The sequence below is a fragment of the Ictidomys tridecemlineatus genome, chromosome 5, assembly GCF_052094955.1.
Source record: "Ictidomys tridecemlineatus isolate mIctTri1 chromosome 5, mIctTri1.hap1, whole genome shotgun sequence".
Taxonomy (NCBI): Eukaryota; Metazoa; Chordata; class Mammalia; order Rodentia; family Sciuridae; genus Ictidomys; species Ictidomys tridecemlineatus.
This window is the reverse complement of record NC_135481.1, coordinates 33681328-33705503: the sequence shown is the minus strand read 5'-3', so window position 1 is coordinate 33705503 and position 24176 is coordinate 33681328. Positions and strand designations below refer to the sequence as shown.

Below are 24176 nucleotides of genomic sequence, written 5' to 3'. Positions count from 1 at the left end.
TCACAAAGCCCAAGCTCTTTCCTTTGTGACCTTAGGGAGCCCTAGCATGGTGGCAGAGGGGCATCTTTAACAGTTAAGAAGAAATTGCCAAAATAGATCGGTTTCAGGAGAAAGAGGCCAAGCCAGCACTGTGACCTGTTGCCTTCTGGAATACTTTCCCCCCAAATTTCATCAAAGAATAATGACGGCTCATGCACTATTTTGCTAAAAGTAAATGGAGGGAAATGAATGAATCATTTATTCATATTTTCAATATTTATTCAGCTAATATAAATCAGGCACTGTGCTCAGTTTAAAAGAGGTGCATGTGTAGGCATTGCTCCTGCCCTCAGTACTCCAGCAGTTTCCTGGAGGCTAAAACATGTAAAATACAATTCTAGTGGAGGGTGGTGAGCAGCCTCGTGTGAGGGGTCTTAAGAACGTCTTTACACAGCTGGCAGCTGTTTCTTAAAGGATGATCAGGAAATTGGCCCAGTGGAGAAGTGAACAAGATGTTCTAGAAGAGAACAAAGGTCAAAGGCCCAGCAAGCCAAAGGTGTTTTAGGACATACAGGGAACATCAAGCAGCAGGAGCTGAGAAGAAACGGCACAGTCAGGAAGGGCTCTGGTCTCTTCTGAGGATCTGAAACTCATCCCCTGAGTGGTGGTGTTAGTAGGGGCCTTGCGGAAGAGCAGGGAGATGGTATGAGCTTGGTGATTCGAAACAAAATTCTGAGAGGCAATGGGAAAGAATTTGGAGAGAAGGTGGTGCTCAGAGCCCTGAGTCTGTTAAGATTCCTACCTCAGGAGGAGCCAGGACCTCATTTCCAATCCATGCATCCCCCCTCCATATACTCACCCACCCCTCATTCCACTACCTCAGAAGGTTAAGTAATTTTAGAGATCAAGTGGGAATGAAGTGCAGAAGCAGCTAGTCCTCACACTTGCTAACCTTAGGAGTCTGGGGTTGAAGATGCACACCCCACCCTCCAGTAAAATGAAATAAATTGGTGCCCAGAATCTTCCCCACTACAACACAATTAGTCCTTAACACCTAGGCAGTTCCCGCCTCCTTTGTTTTTGCTTCTCATGTTGCCTGAAGGCTCTCCTCTTCTTTTGACTTGAATAATTTCCTCATCCAGCCGGAGGCCTCATATAAACTGCTATGCTGCTAATATTTCATTGTCATTTTTGGCTCTATTACATCTTCCTCTCAATCATTCTTTAGAGCAAGAGATGTCATCTAGAGGGGTCTGTGGCTTGCATAAGTGAGTTATGAATGTTCACGATTTCAAGTGGGTTAGCTAACCCCTTCGAAGCAGAAACAGGCATCTGGTAGCTCCAAAGTGCGATACAGAGACATTATGCATATGTATGCAGAGACACATGCCCTGCAGCGATTCTGAAGCACCACCCTCACTCCCACTCCCACCACGTGCTCAGAGACCTGAGAACCATCTTTGAAACGAAATCACTTGAACATGTCCCTTCTTTTCTCCCTTCTCCTCGCAATGCTTCAGTTTTTCTTCTCTGATCCTGTGAAAGGAGAGAGGAGAAGGGTTGACTGCCTGTGCACCTTGTGTTTGTACAGCTTCGCACAGAGGCAGGCACATAATGCTGCAATGACCTCAGCAAATGAAAAAAGCTACAAAGCTACAAAATTGGGTAACTTGAGTACTCTGGCATAGATAATTTCGCCTGAACTCTCTGGATTATGATGAGAATGATAAAAAATTTTGACCTGAAGTTTCCAGTGACTTCACTTTCCTCTCTCATGAGGTGTGATGCAGAGTCATGGGAGGTCACAGAAAGGCAAGGGACAGCAGGCAGGAAGGTCAGGGCCTCAGGTGGCTCCTGTGAAAATCCTGTTACATTGTTTAATGGGGACAGGGTTTGCTTAGGACTGCAGGACTTGACTTTAGCCCAGATTTGAATATCAGCTCTGCTATTAACTTGTGTTATGCTAGGCAAGTCATTTTACCCCTCTTTAATCCTTAGATTCTTCATTTACATGAAGATAGTTACCAGGATTAAATGGGAAAAATGTATTACAACAGCCTGTTGTACATAGAAAGCTCTGAAAAAGCACAGATTGGTTTTAAATTGTTACACATTATTTTGAACACTTTGTTTATCTTTACTTTTCTTATTTTTAAGTCTGAATCAGAATCCTTTGGCCAATAAATGGAAAAAGAAAATGTAGAGTATGTATACTTTTATTTTATACACCCCCCCCACACTCACATATTCATATAATATATACATGAATATTACTCAGTCTTAAAAATACAAGAAAATCCTGCCATGTGTAACAACATGGATGAATGTTGAGGATGAATGTTGAGTGAAAAAAGTCAAGAATGGAAAGATAAATACTACATGATCTCACATTTAAGAAGAATCTAAAAAGGTCAAATTCATAGTGAGACAGGGGCAAAGGACAAACAAAAGGAGATGGGTAGATAACATTGCCCCATTAACCTGTTGCTAACACCCCCAGGGGAGGAGAAGGATTACACTTTCTAACACACACACTTACTACCTTGATGGGTCTTTTCCTGCCTTTTGGTCATATACAAGAGGTAAGAGGAGGAAGGGGCATGAGAAGAAAGAAAATCTAAAATGTATAAAGAGGTAAGACACCCCAACTCCCATGGGCACCAGCTTTGGATCCCAGCCTCTCCAGATGATTTTCATATTATATTCTCTCTCTCTCTCCCCCACCCCTCCTGTCTTTCTTTTGTCTCTTAAATAAAATTTGCTTTCTACATCAGCCTCAGCATTTCTCAGGTTTTTAATCTTCAACACTGGGGAATGAGGACCTGATATTCATGACATATATCAATAGTAACAGGAAATGGTGGTTACCAGCGTCTGGAAGGTGAGAGAAAGGGAGAGATGTTAGTCAGAGAGTACAAACAGTTATAAGATGAATCCATATTGAAGACCTAAGAAGCAGCGTGGTGACTCTAGTTAATTAGAACATACTGTACACTGGAAATGTCCTAACAGTATAGATGGCATGTGTTCTCACATCATACAGTCACACAAAGGTAACTCCACATGAAGTGATGGATGTGTTAATTTTCTTAATTGTGGTGATCACTTAACAATATACAATGGGCCCTCAGTATCCATATGTTCTCCACCCATGAGTACAACCAACCAAGAATTGAAAATAATTGCACAAATAGTCCTAACCATTCTAAATACTAAACATGTACAGAATTTTTTCTTGTCATTTCTCCATAAACAATACAGTATAATACTATTTTCATAACAATTTCACTGCATTAGATATTATAAAAGTATTTTGGAGATGATTTCAAGCAAAAAGGAGGAGGTGTGTAGTATATATGAAAATACTATGTCATTAGATATAAGAGACTTGAGCATCTGCAGATTTTGGTATCTGTGGGGGATGCTGAAACCAATCTCCCATAGATACCTAGAGACAATTTTATATCATAATATTACATTATACTTTCTAAGTATGTATAATTTATATTTGTCAGCCGTATATCATTATTTCTGGAAAAAATAAAAAATATAAATATAACTGTTAGTTTAAAAAAAACTATACTGTACTTTTATGGAAATCAGTATGGAGGTTCCTCAAAATATTAGAAATGGTACCACCAGATGATCCAGGTATACCACTCCTTAGTATTTATCCTAAAGAATTAAAATTATTATACTTAGCAATATATACATACCCACATTTATAGCAGCTCAATTCACAGTAGCCAAAATACCAAACCAGTATAGGTGCCCATCAATGAATGAATGGATAAAGAAAATGTGGTATATATTTGATGGAGTCTTTTGCAGTCATAAAGAAGAATGAAATTATATCATCTGCAGGAAGATAGATGGAACTTGAGAACATTATGTTAAGCGAAATTAGCCAAAATTATAAAGTCGAGGTTGTATGTTTGTATGAGGGAGCTAGACAGGGAAAAAGAAAGGTCAGGATCTCATGAAAATGGAAGGCAGATCAGTAGAGGAAATTGACCAGCAGTAGGGAAAAAGGGAGAAAAAGAGGGAATATTGGCCAAATTACACTGTTATATTGTGTGCATATACAAATAGGTAGTGATGAATCCCACCATTGTGAACAATTATAATGTACCAATAAAAATGTGGGAAAGAATTAAAAAAGAAATTATTACTTCTAAAAAGTCTGTATCAACCTATTCACTTTATATAGTTTTTGTGCAGATTAAAATTCCAAATAACCACAAAGTATGCTTCTAATCATTAGCTTGGAAGTGTTTAAGCTATTGTTGTTACAAGAATATTTGATAAAAGTTTATTTGAAGTAGGTATAGAAGTGTTTCTGATCAGCAAAGGAGCAGATTCATTCATTCCTAGAATCCAATTCCTGTCCTGTCTATCTTCTTAGTGGAAAAACTTCTAGATACCTTATCTATGTATAAGGTGGACAGTATTTGCTGATAAGGACAGGGAGATGCTCCTGTTCCTGTGAAAGTGGTGTGTATAAGTTAGGAATCTGCAGGTGTTTACTTTCTGCAAATACTGGGTGGCTATCATTCCGGGGGCTTAAAGATTTAACATGATTGACAAAGCCCAACTGCTAGATCTCCAATCCAAAGCCCAGGTACTTAGAGACTTCCAGTCTTCAAGGCTTTCTTTCCCACAGAGATGGTCAAGACTTCCTTCCTCCTCCCTATCTTAGTAGGGGAGGGAGGGTAGGTCTTACAGGTAAGGAGTAGATTGGGCTCTTGACCAAGTTGTCAGGGACCTGCTCCTGATCATTGGGGCTGCCCAAATCCTCTTTCTCAGTAAATTTCAACAACTCTTTCCAGCTACCACCGGCAGCTGTTTGTCCTGGTTTAAGGTCCTTATCCTCTCTGAGACTTGCTTACTGCATCTGTAAATGAGGGATAATGAAATATCTACTAAGCAGGATCTTTTAAAAATTAGAGGAAATAATATAGTTAAAATATCTTATAAAGAGCATAGCACAGAACAAAAGCTAAATAAAAATGTGTTCTCTTCTTTCTTCCCTTTGCTTTGCAACTATTAACAATTACTCTTTGACTTCTTTTATAGATCACTTTTTTTCTTATCTCTAAAATAAGGTTAAACTAAATGATTTATAATCTTGTACACTAGTGAATGTGTAAAATGCCTCCACTTGGATAGCTTCAAGAGAGGAAAAGTTTTTCTTTCTGTTCTTATGTAAGTGGGATTAAATAGTGCTGTGAGATTAAGAAGGGGAAATTTGATCTGGGTGTTATTGATGAGTAAGATTTTAATAAGCAAATAAGTATTGGCAGAATGAGGAAGGACATATATTCTGATGCATTGTCAGACTTAACAAAAGTGATTTGGATAAACTGATGTATGCCAAGAAGACAGAATTTCTCCAGAGCTACATTTGCAAACTTGAAAGAGGACCACTCAAAGGAAGCAGGAGCATGTCTCATGGGGAGCTGGGTCTCTCCTAAGCTCCCAGTGCACTTAGGCAGGAAGGCAGCAGACCTTGGAGGAGGCCTTGCTTTCCCACTGGACAGTCATCTGCGTGAGAGCAAGGACTCAGTCTGTTTTGTTTGCCAGGTGTACTTGCTGAATGTTGAACTTTGATGAATAAATGAGGATCAGTGATGCTCCTCAAATATTAATGTCTGAGTGTGGAATGTGATCCAGGAATAGAGAACTTAGTGGTATTTTTATATTAGCAAATTTCCTGGAACACTTCCTGAAGACACCCCAGAGCATTTTTGCAAATGTTGATTTTTTTTTAAGTGTGTACATAGCTTTTTTCTTGCCTGTTGTACAGCTGTGAGTGTGGGAGCACAATTCTCTGGGGACCTGGGCATATGTTCTCTCCCTGAGAAAATCTGGGAGAGAACCCCAAAGGACACATCCTACCCTTATCCCAGCCAAGAAGGAAAATTCTGCCTGAAATGCTCCCTTGGTCAATGAATAAAAGTGTGAGCTGGGAAGAGATCTTCAAAAACTTATTGTGCTTTAGAACCAAGAGTGAATTGATATATGAATTAAAATTCTAGGTTCAATCTTTGATTTCTCAAAGTAACTACCTTATCTTAAGCTCTCTAGATCTCAGTTTCTCCTCCATAAGATTAATTCAAAGGACATGTCAAGATATTGTGTAGCTTGGGCTAGAGATGCAGCTCGGTGGTTACATCCCCTGGGTGCAATACCCAGCATGGAAAAATAAATAAATTCACACATACTACTTTGGACCAAACTACTGAGTTACTAAGATGCATTGGGAATACATATCTCATGCACTTCCAACCAGTGAATGACCTAAACCCTCAAAGTGTATCCAAATTCCAGAGTCTGCAAAGTTTTACCCAAAGAACTTCCTTTCTAACCTAAAGCTTTTCTAGTTTTACGAGCTTCTCATGATAGAAATGCGGTTACTTTTTGCCCTCCTGTCTTCAGGTTTCCAATTTCAAGTGCTCCATGGGCTCACATCCCTTGTGTCTTTATAGCAGCTTCTGGGTTTAGATCCTTCTACTGCAGTACTGTGGTCAGAGCAATATCAGTGCACTCCTGCTTTCAAAGCTTCATCCCAAGAGCAATAGAGAGAATTTGGAAGCTTCCTTTGTGTGGTGTGAGGAGTGTCCTTGGGATCCAAGATCCAGTTGCTCTCACTTACCAAACCGGTGCACATAGCATTCCCAAAGATTTTTCAGCCAAGTCAGCATGTGTGTCATTAAAATCAGACTGGCTACCCCTTTTTTCCCCCACAGAGACGTGTGTCCCTATTGGAGCTTATTAAAACTAACTAGGCATGTACCATTACTTTTTCTCCTTGTATTCTTGAATGGCCTGTTCTTAAAAGGAACATTCAAATGGAGATCAATAATCAGTCTCTTAGTTAGGGCAGGGGGAAAAAAATCCATTGGTACCTGCATTCAGCTGTGTGTAAGAGGTCTTATCATTAAAATAGCAGCAGGCATTCATAAACCAAGCTTGCCAGCAGTGCTGGACATACAGGATTAAAATAATCATCCATCAAGCTCTGTCTCATGAATGTTTTCCTTTGACTTTTGGCAGGATCTCCAACCTGAACATATGCCAGTCGACATGGGAACACTGAGGCCAGCAATTTAAGGATTTTCACATTTCTTGCAGTGGTAAGCTTTAAAGATATAAAAATAAAGAGCATTAAAAATTACCGGGTTCTGCCTTTTTGCACTAGATGTAAAAACTAAATTGTTTATTTATAATATTTTTAATAACACAAGTATATTTTATATATATGTGTGTGTATATATACATATATCTACAATATATATTCAATTATATTCCAGAACTATAGTAAATATAAGAGAAAATCTGTAATTCATAAAATATTAGATATAGTATTTTTCAATGGGCAAAAATAGGGAAACTAAATACTATTTAGATTTCTTTATTTCTTCAGAGTTGAACCAAGTGGGGGAAATGGTTTTAACTTTGGACAATGAAACTGTTTCCATTCATAACAGATACTACTATCAGAGTACGGGAGAACACAAAGCTTAAGATCAATGGGGATAAAAAAACAGAAAAGTAATGGCTTTCAATTCTGTAGGAGGTTCTCATGCCCTTAACATGGATCACACGATTCAACTCTAAAAATCCCAAATCTGTAGTTAATTAAGTGATTGCATAAAATGAAGAATATCTGATACTGATGGCATGCACCCCACATTGGATGCTTCCTGCCAATAGAGGCACATCTGTGTGCCATTACTTGAAAAGAGAGTTAAAATGGTAAAGATATTGGAGATAGATGGCAAATCATGTTATTGGAAGATCATTTTGAAAAGCCTTTCACTCCTCTGTATGTATGTATGTGTGTGTTTATGCACCAGTGCACACACACATACACAGATCTGAGGCCAAGTTACAATGTTGGAAATAGTAATAGTTAAACATTCACATCTTTTATGGAAGGAAGCACGGTATCTGGACATGTTTCCAATGTAATGTAGAAATTGCACCATGATGTGATTGAGCAGTCAAACAAGATCATCTGGACTCCAGTGGATTCTTTGTTCCCTGCATTGTTGAACTTAATAGATTAAGTTCAGAATTGATGCCCATTCCATTTTTCAGTTGAAGTTGAGCCAGATCTTCATAGAGTGAGGCTGTATTTAACACATGAAGTTCTCTGAGGGCTACCATTTCAATATATTTTTCTGTGTTTTTGAGTCCCCATTTTCAAGTGGCCTATAGCAGGTTCATGTTCATTGGACAACACATGACTTTCAGCTATCTGATTTTCTATTCTTATATACTGGATATGGCCTAAAATCAATGAATTTTTGAAAGATGTATTTTGGCAATTCACCATTCATATTTAGTCTTCTAAGTATATTATTCTCAAATTTCCTTGCTCCTTTATTCAGTTATATTATTGCAGTAACTTTTAGTTTGTATACTCAATCTCTGTTTAGGGAACAATGGAAGAATAATTGTGAAATAGCTCAGAAGATGCATCACTTAAACTGATACTTGGAACTGACAATACAACTTCACATTTCTATATGTATAAAACTGAACGAATGTACCATTACAGTTTCTTTAATCTGAATATTATATTCCTCCTGAAAATTAAATAACTTTGCACTTGAATTTCACATTTCATTTTATGACTTAGATGCAATTTCTAAGAACTATCACCAAACCCTAGTTCCCGTACATAAATCATGGTTTCCTCATATACACATGGAATTTAAGAGAATATTCTAATTAGTATTTAAAGCCCAGGTATCAGAAGGGCCAGAATTCAACTAAATAGGGATTTTTAAAATCTTAAAGGCTGAGCAATGTAAGGAAGAAAGATAAAATGGAAGAGAAACATGCATGCAATTGATTTTAATGAAATCATAAACCTATGTGGAAGTGATCCATGACTCATTTTGGGACCACGGAAGTGATAGCATACAATAGCTCATATAATCTATATCTATCTCAAATAATGCTTTTTGTTACCAAGAGTAAAGCTCTACCAAAGAAACTCAGTATATCAAGCTAAAGTCGTTTGCATCACTTAGGAAGTGAGAGGTTTACTTGGATGCAGCCTGGAGTTCCTCATCTCTGTAGAAGAGGAACGGCAACACTGGATTCTGTCCTACTCACAGAACACTGCCTACCACACAAGCTTGTTGGTGAAGGAGTGCATGGACGTGGAGTGGAGTGCCAGGGCACTGAATTAGGAGTCAAGGAGTCTCTGTCCTAATCCTAAAACCATCGCTGATTTAGCTGGAGAAGTTTTTACTTCTTTTGCCTCTGAGATTTTGAATGTCTTCTAACTGTTGGGCCTTCAATGTTAGTTTATAAACAGTTTAATACTCATTCCACTCCTCTGTAATCTTACCCAGAGATAAAAGTTATAAATGATAAACACTCTGAGAAATTTAAAATCACTACATAGGAGCTAGCCTGGCTAGAAAGTTTATTTCTCATTAATATGACTTGTCTGATTTGAATAGTATGCCTAAAAAGCATTGTCGTTGATCTGGTCTATGTCTTCACATTGAACGAAGGTTTGCAGTTGCTCTGAGATCTAATATATTTGGATTTTCTTATTCAATTATGATAGCAACAGAAGTTACTTATTGTAACTGTCCCTGGTTTGTATCTAAACTTGTCCCTGGTGTTTATGCTGCACTGATCCCAACTGCAGTGTTCTAGAATTACTGCAAAAGAAGAGCAGGGAGAAAACAGAAGAAATGTGTGCAATGCAGCCTTGTCAGCAAGACAGCGAGGAGGGGCCTCCTGGTTGATCCTTGAGTTGGATCTCTCCTTGCTCAGATCTCTTTCCCCGGGATTCTTTTCTGACATAGACTTTTTCCTCGACCAGACTGCACTTATTTCCCTGATCCTAACCTTTCCTACTAACTCCGGTCACCTTTCTCTTCTCCTTCACACCTCAGAAAGTCCTTTGCTTGTTTACAATTCAGGGCTTTTTTTTTTTTTTTCAGCTATTGACCCACAGCCCTGTGCTTCCATAAATCCTGCTTTAAGTGTTTGATCTGTAAGACAAATACACCCCCATAGCCCTGAGTTTACTCTCTGACTCCGTTTCATTACGAACGTTGTAGACAATCAATATGAATTTGGGGGAAATGTCTTGGGTCAAAAAATACCATTTTCTTGAAAACACTGTGGTCTTTGCACCTATTAAGAATTGTTGATGGCATGTCCTTAAAGAATAAAGCCGTAATTGTTAGAAAATGTAACCTAAATAATAAACAGGAAATTCCCACTATTACACATAACATTGAAAATCTTCCAGACCTCCCAGTTCATGTACTAATGTTAGAAGCAATCAAGGACTATGAATAATGGATGAAGTTAAGCATAGTGGTCCAAAATTTTATCCAGAGTGCTAGAGAAGCACGTTAACATAATGGATGTGGGTCAGAGAAATTGGCTGACATATGAATACCAACCATGAGTAGCATCTACTTACTTTTTTTTTTTTAGGGGTAAAATGTGTATACTATACAAAGGTCACCATTGGGAAGATACTTACCTATGTGCACAATCATCTTCCCTTTCCCAGCCCCAGGACCTGCAGACTCATGGAAGCATCATTTGTATTTTCTATTACTATTAAAAATCACCCTTATTTCTACAAACTTATTCTCCCAAGAGAAAAAATTACTGATGGTCTCTAAAAATCTGGTGATCTTTCATTCTGTACTCACAGTACAATCCAACTTAAACCTTTGAGTCACAAAGAAATGCATCTGGGAGAACAATCAAAGAGAATTAAGATAAGAATAAAGTTAAGTATGAGAAATGTTGTCCTAAAATACTTCATACAGATTTCCATGTGATTATAACTGACCCAATTAGCCAGAAAATTAGTTTGAAGTCATCACAGCAGATCACACAACTAACAACCCAGTGAAACAGTTTTCTCAGAATCTGACTGATCTGGGTGCTTTTTTGAAATTTACAGTATTCCCAACTGAAAAGGAAATTTCTCTTTACAATCATTGGTCTCCAACTTGGTTTCTCCCTGAAGCAAAATTGGGTGTGAGATATAATGCAGAACTCCTTAGGACCCTTCCCAGGAACAGGATCATGAATGATAGAAGCTGACAGAAATTTGAGTAGGGTCTCTAAAATCTCAACCATTTTCATCAGCATTTTACTGAAGCTTCAGAAAACAGCAAGTATTTTCTATTCTAGTCACCCACACTTATTTTGCAACTGATCAAAATAACCCATGACTAACAATAGGAACGAGGGAACCACTGTATCTGCAACAGTCCCATCTATCACTCAGACATTTTTGGTGTAATAAAGTCAAAAGTGAATTTTCTTCTTTTATTTTCAAGTTTTGCATCTGACAAAATGTCATTAGAGAACAGTGACTTATGGAAAATTGGGGCGATTGGGAGCCTCTGATAAAAAGCAATCTTTACAGCACTGAGTATTCTGCAAAATTGAGGGGGAAGGGGGAAAAAGATTTTAATAATGTCTGTTGTCTTATCAACCATCTGCAAAAATTCTAATTAAATATTTAAAGGCATTATAAAATGCACTGTAAAAGCAAAAATATGATTCTGGAAAACATTTTGTAAGAGCTTTACAATGTAAAATTTATTTCTCTTGCCATATAGAGGGTGAAGGAAGCTGAGAAACATAAATTGTTTTGGGCGCATTGTGACTTCATCCTGACATCAGACAGAAAGACATGCTCTGATTTCCCATCCCTTGGTTATGTACTTCACCTTTCCAGCCTCTGTCTGTGTGTGTATGTGTGTGTATGTGTGTGTGTGTGTGTGTGTGTGTGTGTGTGTGTGTGTGTGTGTGTCTGTGGGTGGGTGGGGACTGTCTAATAAAGTAGAAGGGAGATATCATCAAAAGTGAAACTTTTAGAGATTACATGAGAAGGTATGCCAATTAGACCAAATACTAATTTCCTTATGGAATGACCATTACTGTTAAGATTACACATAATAATTCTAGAATTGTTCAAGGGTTTGCTTTGTTTCTTAGTGTTTCTGTGTTGCTCAATGAACCATACTCCCATATTGTCCTAGCACCACCAGGACAATTGCTGTATCTTTGGATTCCTCTGAAATCTTGATTTTATAAAGAGGAGACCTCATTATAAAAATAGCTATCTCTAAGTATTAATTTTCTATGTGAAAGGCATTTATAACTTTTTGTTTTCTCTTTCCCTAATCATTAATACATCTAGTTTTTGTTGATTCACTCAGTGAACAAATATTTATTAATCATCGACTAGGTGTTGCTAAGTATTATTTTCTGTACTTGGGATATTGAAGTAAACTAAATAGATAAAAAAAAAGCCCTTTTAGTGGAGAAGATGGATGATGGACAAGATAAAAGTATCCGAAATATATATCTTATGTACCTGTGTATAGTTTATATAGAGATGAGTCCAAAGGACAAAATTAGGGAAGGAAATATGAAATGTCAGAGGGAAGGTTGGATTTTTTATCGGATGGACTCATAAAGATTTTATAAGTAGGTACCTTCTAAAGAAAGACTTGAAGGAAATGAAGGGACAAGCCAGGCAGATATCTGTGAAAAGATTGTTCTAGGCAGAGAGAATAAGTGAAAAGGTCCTAAGACAAGAAAGGTACCTGGTGTATTTGAAATAAAAGCAAGGGAGCCAGTCAAGTTGGATCTGTATGAAGGAGGGAGATATGGTAGGAGATAGGGTTAGAGAAGCAATGTGCAGCCAGATCATGTAGGGCCTTTGCAGTGAGATTAGAAGGCATTGGGAGGTTTTGAATAAAGGAGTGGCATAGTTTATCTGACTTCCATTCTTACAAGGATCAGTTTGGCTGCCAAACTGAGTGTGTCCTGGTCTGGTGGGACTGCTATAATTAAATATTATAAACTATGTGGCTTACAAAAACAGAAATCTATTTCTCATATTCTAGGAGCTGTAGAGTGCAAGATCAAGACACTAGAACAATCATTGTCTTGTGAGGGCCCTCTTCATGGTTCCTAGACAGTCTTCTCAGTGTCTTCAAGATCTTGGGCATGGCAAGGAAGCTCCGTGGAATTGGACACTAATCCCATTCCACCCTCTTGAGCTAATCAGCTCCCGAAGGCTACACCACTAAAAGCCATCACCTTGGGGGGTAGGATCTCAATATATGAATTTGGGGGGGGACATAAAATATTGAGATCATGGCGGAAAGGGAGGTGACACGTGGTGCAGGCAAAGAACACACAAGTGGGTAGATACTCAGGAGGGGCAGCTCCAATAATTCTACAGAGAGAGAGGGTGGGGATCTTTTTCTAGGTGGAAAGACTGACCTTGACTAAGAAGATGAAGAACAACGAGTCTTTAGGAAGAGGACAGGTGTGAATAGGTAGGCAAATGTGCATGAGAATTCCCTTTGGATTATCAGATATCAGGCACCTTAGGCTGCATGAGTACAGGCGCTGAGTGGTCCCCTGAGTGGACTTAAAGAGGGCTGTGACTTCACAAAAATAAAAAGAAGCAGAGCTAAGTTAAAATTATAATGGTGAGATGTGGAATTTAAGCTGGAAAAAGTGGGAAAAGAGGATATTATGGGACAGCTATATCACAGGGACAAAGAGAAAATAGATTTCAGGTCCTTTGGGGGGTATAGAATTGCAGGAATTAGGTGTTAGTGGGAGCCATCAGAGGAAATAGGAAGTCATGATCAGAGAAAGTAATATTTGAAGTTGAGATTTTTTTAGAGGCTGCAGTTATTGATGACCACAAGGTCAAAGGTATGACCTTCTGGATGTGAGTGACTCCAGAAGGGCGGCTGATAGAATCTCTGGAAGAGATGAACACCAGGAACCTAGGAGACAGGATGTTGTCAAGAATCATGCCGTTACAAGTAAAAACAGCCAAATCAGAGAAGTTTTAGAGAGTGATTATGACCCAAGTGCTAAAATCTCTAATGAGTGGAGGAGGAATGCACTGGAAAAGTACTGACAGGGGTACGGGCTGAGTGTAGCACGATGGCATGGAAGAGAAAACTGAGGTTTTATCTGGGAAGAATAAATGCCCACACCAGGTGTCACTTCCCTTTCTGTTAAGATGGTAAGCGGGAGAGTCTGGAGGTGTTAATGAAGGGCAAGCTAGATACCCACCATCCTTTCAGGCTCCTTGGAAGAAGAATCAAGGACAGTAAGCACTACTTGTTGAAAGAGCTTCACTGGAATCAGTGTTACATGGGAAACATGGGTTCAACTAGTGCGAAAAGGTTAAAAAGGGAAGTTTCCAAAGGAAGCTGAAAATGGGCCGATTTACTGGTGATTGTAAACCCCAGAGAGTTCAGTGAAAGGTTTTCAGGAGGTAGGGGGCCAAGATCAAAACAGGAGTGAATGAAGCCATGTGGGGTTTGGGGAAGAGGTGAGAAGAGATGACCTGGAAGTCCTGGGCTAATGTGGCCATTAAGTGGCAGAAGCCAATAAAGCTGGCCTTCTCTGGAGCAAGTGGTGTGGTGAGGCGGAGTATGGAGGGGAAGGAGAGTTATGTGCAATGGCTGGGGTGGGAGGCAGACCTATCCAGGATTTGGAGGGTTCTGCGGTGGCCATTTGATGTTGCTGAGCAGACCTTGTCTTTGAAAGGGTGCTGTGGCTCAGAACACACCTGAGGCGACAGTGGCCTCCAGCTTGTGGTCTTATACTGAACAGTCCGCTCCTTCCAAATTCACCATTATTGAGCCCAGTGGTTCCCCTTTACCCACAGAACCCTTCAACTTTGTTTATCTACAGAACATACCATATCTGACTCCTCACCTAGAGACCCAACTGTGAGACCTATTATTGCAATTCATGACATTTTTTTCATGATCTTTGTACCAGTTCTCTCTCACCAACCTGTTTGTAAATCCTCCTCTCCCCAGTTTTCTGCGGTAAACCATGTCATTCCTTGATCCAATGAGTGAATATATCACTTCCCACAGCCCACCTTCTCCACTTCTCTCTAGAAGGACTGTGTTCTTTTGGTGTGTGCATTCTCGTGCTCATCTTCCATTTTGTGGATTCTGGACTAGGTGAAGGTGTGTGCTTTGCAAACTCGAGTGACTCTTCTCTTCAGTCTGACCTTCTGCCTTTGCAGAACTGAATTGAGAACTGCAGCTGCATCATAAATGACCCTTGACCTCTCCTCATTCCATGTGAGACACTTCTAAAACTGACATTGTTTTGGAAGGGATGGTATTCATAATATTCATAGAGGTGTTGAACACATTACCTATGGTCGGTCACTCTGTGAGACGAAAATGCAAGCTGTGGTTAAGTCAAAAGCCTCAAGCCCACTATCTCTGAAATTGTAAAGCTGCTTTCTGCTTCTGGCTTTAGGGGCAGCTATTTAGTTCTCTGAGGAAAAAGAAAAAATATATATACACACCCACACATATGAAACTGATATGAATAGAATCAGGATCACAATTAGTGGCACAGATCATCAGTACTACAGGGATTATTTTGAACCTTAAAATTGCCATTCCTTTTCTTCTCTTACAATGCAGAGATACTGCAAGGATTTTAAGATGTAATATTTTTGTACTTTTTCTGGTAAGTGAATGCTATGAATCAGCAAAGAACACATGATTTAGATGAATGAACTTTTCTTAACAGTTGAAATTATTCATTATTCATTCTCTCCTCTACACCTGGTTATTTCCCTATCCCCATCCAAAGACAAGATTCAATCTTGTTGTACTCCTCAATCTCCCTTAATAGGCTTCCCACCACCTGCTGTTTCAGAGACAGTGTGATATAGAGGTAAGAGCATGGGATGTGACATCAAAGGGCTGGTATTTAAATTCTGACTCTGCTATTTACCAGCTATACAATGTCGAGGAAGTTACCCATGTGCTGTATCCTCTTCTGTTTTCTTATCAGAGGGTTGCTGTGTTTAACCAGGCTAATCATTTGCAAATGCTCAGCACTTATAAATAGTAGATGCTCAGTAAATACACACTCTTAATTTTTGTTTATCATCTACTTTTCGGTTTTGGCTTCAGGTTGTGGATTAGTTTTCATGTCTTATAGTTTGTTTTTCTGGCCTTCTCAACCATTTGCTCTTTTTGTCTCAGTATTTTTGCCTTCTGTTGTCTTTGTACAACAATGAGTGATTGCTATATTAGGTTAGCTTCATAGTTGGGAATGAGATGCTATTCGGACCTCTCTTAAGGAGGATCTGAAGAAAAGGTACAAATGGCATGTATGTCCAAAACTAAATGTTCATGGGGTTGAGAAGATGAGCTGATGGGAATCTGAATGTTAGTTGAAGGTATAAAGTTTTCATAAACCAAACCTTTACCAATGTCCACGGTATGTGCAACCACCAAGAAGTGAAATAGCATTTGTCTGTCCTTTCCAGATCTATCAATTAATAAAAGGAAACCCTTTGTTTTTATATAATTATATATATATGTCATATCATAGTATGCAATTTTATTTCTTAACCTATTTTCCTGAGCACACAGGCAGAAACATTTAGGAATTGCAAAGACAGAAAAGTGGTCAAAGAGCACTCCATACTGAACTCCATACTGAAGAGTTAAAATAATCCATTTGTTAGTTACCTCTTTGCTTTTGATAGTGCAAAGCAAAGGACAGGGGATTTGAATTTAACACTTCCCTGTTTGAGCTTGTTCTCTCTCATGCTATATATTGTTAAGAATTTTTGATCAGCTATTATGGAATTAAAAACCATCTTTAAGTGATGAAATATGTACAATGAGTCTCCAAATAGTACAGACAGTTGAAACAGATAAACTTCCAGCTCAATTTCTTGACTGGTGCTATCTTTTCAAAACAACTGGGTATTCCATGTCATTAAAACAGCAGAGAGAAAAAAGAATACCCTCTGCCTGCCTGTGTGTCTTTGGTCATCTTTTCACACTCCATTATCCAACTTTTGTATTCAGACTTTATTGTATTTTCCTAGTGCTAGAAGAAACTTCAATGAGGACATGATGAATGTCCATATTAAATCGAGTCCCCCGCCCCTTTTTAATTAAGTTCATTTAAATTTAATTCTGTCATTTTACTTCAGTAAACCATATGACTCCAGATGTTGGTTGCACTCTTTCTTATTTCTGTTCCCATATAATTGTACCTGTAAAAGATTTATAGCTGCAAGAGACATTTTGAAATCTTTTAGAGCATTTTCAGCATATGTTTCATGGATGACTGGTTACATGAACAATTAACATCCCCAAAATGTTGTTCTGCTCTCCAGAATATTTTTAATGGGATAAGTTATTTTTATTAGCTTGAACTTTAAACAAATAATCATCTTAAAGGAAACATTATCATCAAAATAACTCAATTGAAACGGAAGGCCAACCCTCAAAGAAAATTGAGAAAAGACCTTCAGGATTAAAGAGCCTTTTTACAAAGATGTATAAACAACAGGTGAGGACTGGCCTTTTGCTGAAACAAGCTTTGCAAACAGAGTTCCTGTGCCTTCCACAGACGGAGCTCCTGGTAATGTGTGTGCTGCCTTGCATGCAGGATTGAATGATGGGCCCTACCTCTTCTGCTTGGGGAACATTTAACTCCACCCTTCAGCAGCAGAGCACTTAGGTGAAGGAGGACTACTACAGAAACACCTGCTTTGCAAACCCAAAATGGGCTTCACAGGTGTACATGTATATTTTAGAACCATATAGCTGCCTTGGAGCCCCAGACTTCCAACATTGATAAATGATCGTTAGCTCACGTCAGGCATTCTTAACCACACACACAAAACAAAGATTGTTAGTAAATAGCCCTTCCTGTTGCAGGAGTTCTTTCAATGCTACAATTGCTCTGAATCTGCCTCCTGTTTCTTAGACAAAGCATATCTAATAACATACTTGATAGCCCACCTGGGATCTTGTCTAATGAAGCTCCAGTCCTCATCAAAGAAACATATACTACAATTAAACCTTTAGATGACATGCACAAGAAAAATAGCAACTACAAATTCACAAACAAAAGGAATCAATTTTTTCCTCAAGTTAAAAATTATACTTCATGTTTTGGGTATACTATAGTATGTCTTGATATATAAGAAATATTCACCACTGCAGTAGCAAATTAAATTATGGATTTTTCTTCAGAGTTTAGGGACACAGGAAGTGAGCTCTAAGTTTATTCTTTCATAGTCTTGTTTTGTCTTTACAGGTGTTTGTGTATACATCGGAGGTGGCTTATATCTAAAAACCACTTGAGCTTGGCATTCCAGTTTCTAAGTGCTCGTCTTGCTTTTAGCACTAAAAAACCCCTACAATTCCTTAAAAATAACACCCTTAGGACTAGGTCGAAATATGTTTGTCCATAATGAAGAGACAAGGAACACAATTCTCTTCTTATTTCTAATAAATTTTAAAAAAAGCTCATGGGAGATTCTGTTAAGTCACAGAATTTTTCAACTTTACTATATTTTAAGAAGAAACAAGTGAAGGCCTAGAAAAAGAAACACCATCTGACATTCCAAATGGTACCCAGCATGTATAGAATTAGAAAGTTGTCAGGTTACTCAATTTGCTCAGAGAATAACTGTAAGGGGCAAAGTACCCTTGAAACACCCTGTGTCTGAAAGAGGACTTGGTAGTTACTTACCAATACCTCAAATTTATGCTGGGAATTCAAAAATAAATATCTACCATGAAAATATAAAGAGAGGAAATTGGAATATAGACAGATATAAAATATTGGATACAATCTAAGTAAAAAGGAAATTAGTTTTGAAAATAAAAAAAATATGCTTTCAATTGCTTCTACAGATCATTCATGATGAAATAAAATAGATTTTAATTAAATATAATTTTGATCTATCCTAAGCTTTGGTCAGATCAGAACATCAGTTTACAGTAAATGTCCAAGACACACTCTGTCTTACGTTCATTTACGTTTTCATCTATTTATTTATCTATTCATACACTATGAATTTATTTATCTATTCATAAACTTCTTGGTGCAAGGCAAGTGGAAGAGCCTCAGAAACCTGGTGGGAAAGTCTACTGGGTCCCTGCTAATATTGGAAGACTAGATGTTATAGGGCACATGGAGCCTGTGTGGACCCTCCATGCTGGCCTGCAAGGCTTGTGGCTCTCACAAGAAGGTGGGCTTGTTCAGTGTGTTGTGCTTTTGCCCTTGCATCTCTCTAACACATTATCAGTGTGGTTTGATATTCCACACATTCCTCTTAAATGCCATGGTTCACTGGACTTGAATGATAAAGGGACCTTTTCTTCCACTTCCAGCTTTTCATCAAATCCAGGGTGCCAGGACTGGATTTCTTCTCTTCAGTGTGTAATCTAAAGTCTTCCTTCTAATTTCCCAGCCCCATAAACACCTGTTCTAATTACTTTTAATCATTCTCTGTTGGAGATTTTTGTGTGTTTATTAGCTATTGGCAGGTGTTTCGTAATAATTAGAAGAAAGAATCTATAAGACACTCCTTAGTTATGCTCTATGTACTAATAAATATGTACTTTGTCTACTTGTCTCATACCTTAAATTCTACAAAAATATACACACATATTTTGTATTACTTGGGACCTGCAATAGCTGAGTAGAGGAGTTTCAATAGTTCATTTGTTCAATTTTGTTTGATATTGTTGTTTAATATTTCCCTATTTTAACAGAAGAACCTGCAGAGCTTATGATGCAGAGTAAAACACAATGGATTCAGTTTTAATAATCAGTGCCCTGCATGAAAGTATTTGGAGTAATGGGCCAACTCTTTTCTGGCTCTGACACATGGGACACATGAGGATGTGGTCTTTCTATAGGGAAGAATAGGGCCTTAGGACCATTGCTAGTAAAGTCTGTCTTCCTAACAGTTGCTAGTTAAAAAGCATAGAAGCACAGAAGGAAATATTTGAAGATAAGTTTTAGTCTTTTATTAACATTTTCTTTAACATATAAAAGTACATCCCTGATGTGCACTTCCTACTGGGTATAGAAACTCAAACTCTCTCACACAGATACATAATACCAAATATTTTTCTCCAAGTGCAGCCCAACACTAGACAGGACTAGTTTGAGTATGTTTTGTAATATCTTAAGAACTGTTGTGATTTTTATTCTTGTTACCATTGTGGCAATGAACTGTATAAAATGAATAGTTTTTTTTTTCTGCTAGATTCAAGTTCTGTTAAAAAGACATAATGATCATTTTACTGATAGGGTTTAAATGGTAGAAAATCACATGCTTCTTTATATGGGTTACATTATTGTAAAAAGGAATTAATAAGTCAGATATCAAATATAATTTCCAATACCAGTTGGGTGTAATAAGATATATTTGCAATTTTTTGTGATAGTATTGATGTAAGATCCATTTTTGTGATAGCATCATTTCATCGAATTTAAACATTGCAATTAGCCACAATATGAACCACTTTAATAGGAAGAATGGAGAGATTAATGGATATTAGTATTGCTCCAAATCCAAGGACACAAGAGATACTGTCCAATGTGATGATCTTTCAGTCACTGAGTTTGGGAAATACTGCAGCACACACTCGCTATGTGTTGCACATTCCACAGTTTAAGGGGTCTGGAATGTCTGCACACTCATCTGGAGTCACAGCCGGCAAGAATGAGCAATGGTAGGTTAAACATTCTGAGAAACATTGCATTTTTACATGTTCTAACCTAGCATTTCCCAAACTTATGGCTCTTCTTTCTGTCATATTTTATAACATCTCTTGGAATTATGATCCCATGGAAAACACTTTGGGAAACATTGATCTCCATAATATTACTCCTTACATGATAAATAAATTTATTTTTAAAAAGGAGATAGAAATACACATAGCAAAGAATGCTGGACCTGACATTAGATTCCTGCCTGTCCTCTACTACACAAATGACCTTGGAGATACCATTTAAACTTTCTGTGAAGTGGTAATAGTGTCACCTTTTCCAACTCAAAGGGGGATGCCGAGTACAGATGCCAAATGAGCTAGTGCTTTATAAGCCTTGTATAAACCACAATGCACTCTCATTTATGGTAATTATTATTATCACCATCATCATCATCATATTAACTCTAAGAGCTGTGCCCCGAAAGCAGTGAAGAAATTCTTACTTATTCTGTTGGAGCCTTTTCTCATTTGTTAAACTATGTTGTCAGCCCTCTCTGAGGAGGCTAAGAGAAATTTTATATTCTTCTTAGAGAAAAAAGGAATGAAATGGCATATATGAAACAAGATAATAAAAAATTGCTTTCAGACAAATTACTTTGAAATAGATAGCTGCCAGAAGTGGTCCAAGATTCAGGTGTTTTATCATATTATACAAGAGACTTACTTTAAAAATATGTAGAAAAAGAGAGAAACTGAGCATTATTAATTACCATAATCAGTAGGTGAATTTAGATGTAAAACTGCCTATCTACCTAGTCTTTACAATAGAGACAATGAAATACCAATAAATCAACCACTTAGAATTTATTTAACACATAATATATGCCCAGCACCATGGAACATAAAGAGATGTATTATGAATGCGCATTAAAGGCCTTACAGTCTCATTGTGGAGCTACTACAAACATGTGGTATAAATAGACATCAATCAATGCCAGCTTTGTAGAATACCTAAGTTTTTCTAGTTACAGCTGCAAAACTAATTGAAAGAACAAAAGGAGTTCTAGAAATATGGAGGTAGAATGGTCTTCAATTGCAGATTGGGCTTTGAGCTAGTCCTTATAAGTGGGTAAGATGAATATCTCTGATTTTTTGTCTCCCCTGAACTTAGTATTATTTATATTCATTGCATATTGTATCTAGTAAGTACTCGGATACTCAACATAGTTGTGTTATACAATTGTATAAATAAATGAGAGAATGGAGGAAGAACATTTCCAGTGAAATAAAGCATCTATCCCACGAAGACCAGAGCAAGTCCTAGTGAGTGTGAAGATTCCTGCGGAGATGTACACGCCTGTGGCCTACTACTTCCAGGAAGTGGGTCACCTAGAGGTAGCAGTGATACAGTGCAGACAATACCAAGGTTACCACTGGCCAGTTCCTGATTCTGCTTCTCACTACCTGTGGGACTACAGGTAAATTGCTTATGTCTTCTGATTTCTCTTATTCATAATGTACTTTCTTCTCAGCATTACAATAGGGACCAAATAAAATTTGAGCAAATAAGTAAAATATTAGGCAGTGGTGAGGTATTATTATTATTACACGTGGAAGTGAGGTGATGCCCCAAGATGTCATAGAATATACAATTTAACCAATCCTGAAAAGTCTCGTGTAAATTATTAAGAGAGATTTTATTTGACTTAGATTTGCAATATATTTGAGCATATCGTACTGCGACTCTACTGAATATTTGCATATTTCCTGGTCAGGCAATGGAATACTAATAAAATTGTGCACTAGCCGCAAGTGCCTTGAGTGTGAGAAAATAACTGCCTGGGAAGGGACTTACTGGACACACAGTATCTTTTGAAACAACTTTTGTTACACTGTGTGGCCAAGGCCACAGTCTCCATCCTGTCAAAGTCCATTAATAACTAAAATGGTCCAAAGCTGTTTTTAAGATTTTTTTCCAAATGATGCCTATTTTTGTCCCTGGGAAATTTGAAGCTCTCAGATGTTTGTGACTAACCCAGTTGACCTTCCTGACTGGAAAATTAGAATTCTGGGTGTTGGTAGTAACTGTGTGTCCACCTCTGCCAAGTGTTTTCTTCAGTTTTTGCACCTTTAAATGTTGTAACACAGACAAGAAAGACTCCTGTGTGTTGGTTTGGAGCCTGCTATCATGAGTACACACAGCTATACTGAATGTGAAAGACTCCCTTGTGGGTTTCAACCTGGTTTAGCAGCCATTCAGGGTGCTTGTCCCCTTAGCATCCTGTGGTGCTGGACCTTTCTCAGAGTGAGTGATGAGAATAGAAGTACAGTGCTCCTTGGTGGATCTGCTACAGAGACAAAAAAAAAAAAAGAAATCAAATTCTTTTCTGCCAGCATGGTAGTAGGGGAGTGCTCATAGTTTGCCTCGGGGCCTAGTTTTACTTGCAGGATTGCTGCAGACCCTCCCTTCCTTGATGTATATTTCTGGTTGTGTGATCATTCAGTAAGTGTTTTGTTTTTCTGTCACATCTAATCAGGCTGGGGGCTGGTCTGACAAAAGCAAGTTAATTGTGCCTCTCCAAACTGAAATATGTATTTTCTTAAAAAAAAAATTACAGTAGTTGGAAGGGCAAAAACAAGGGAAGGACAATGTGAGCTGAGTCTCCTGCTGGGCAGGTCAGATGATCCAGTGTCTGTTACTGGAAATGCCAAGGCAAAGTAGAGAGGTAAGTACTTTCTCCCCATGCCTTTATTCCCACCCTGGCTCCCCACAGGCCCTCAGAAATGTCTCAAAGTTCAGGTGAACAAATGACAAAATTTGAAGAAAGCTCTAGGCTTTGTAAATTTTATGGACATGTCCTATTTTCTTACTGTCAGCAAGAATGCAACATTTTCAAGATGGAAAGAAAAGCATTAAGTAATGAGTGCCTTTCGTGAAGAGATGACAAAGACCAGGTCAAAAAACGTCTACCCCTTCTCAATCTTCACCATCCCTCTGCGATTTCATCAGTGCAGCCTGGGGACAGGTGGGATGGGGGTGTCAAACTGTAGGAGCAAGCATCAGTTCCTGAGAAGACAATAGCAGACTAACAAAGCTGAGCTGGCCAGGAGCCCAAGCCACATGGTTCTCTTATGAGATGAGCCATACCAGCCAGTTCTCTGGGTCACAGATGGTGTCATTGTTAAAGACATTAAAGAATCAATAACCCCTACATAGGTGAGACTCTCTTGGGTGCTCAAAATATAATTATTTTTGGTAATCTTGGTTGAACTAAACTTTTACTTTGTTGTTGTTGAAGAACACAGACAAAACCTGTTGGGTTCATGGTCTCCCTTTTGAGACAGATAGATGCATGACAGATTCATGCATAAGGTGTATTATACCAGTCTTAAGATTGCTCTTTAAAATTTTTGATTTTTAGGCTTTGACCACATAGTTGAGTATTATTATTATGTTTATTATAGTAAATCAAATTTAATATTATAAATAATAAAATAAAATCTGTTTAGAAGGATACCCTTCAAATTATCATTTCAAAGCATAGTTTGAGCATAGCATCACAGTTTAAACACCCTCTCTTCCTTTCCAAGCATTGCTTAGAGCCTAATTTCCCTCAACCTCAAATCTGT

General features: G+C 38.1%; 1 protein-coding gene across 2 annotated transcripts in view; it reads left to right on the top strand.

Moving 5' to 3' along the window:
- The window catches only part of Sema6d (semaphorin 6D), a 579921-nt gene that overhangs the window by 211389 nt on the left and 344356 nt on the right, over positions 1 to 24176 (top strand). For both annotated transcript variants that reach the window (XM_078049659.1, XM_078049658.1), the window contains exon 2: positions 7036 to 7115. The gene's annotated coding sequence lies outside the window, so the exon portion shown is untranslated. The remainder of the gene's footprint in view (positions 1 to 7035; positions 7116 to 24176) is intronic.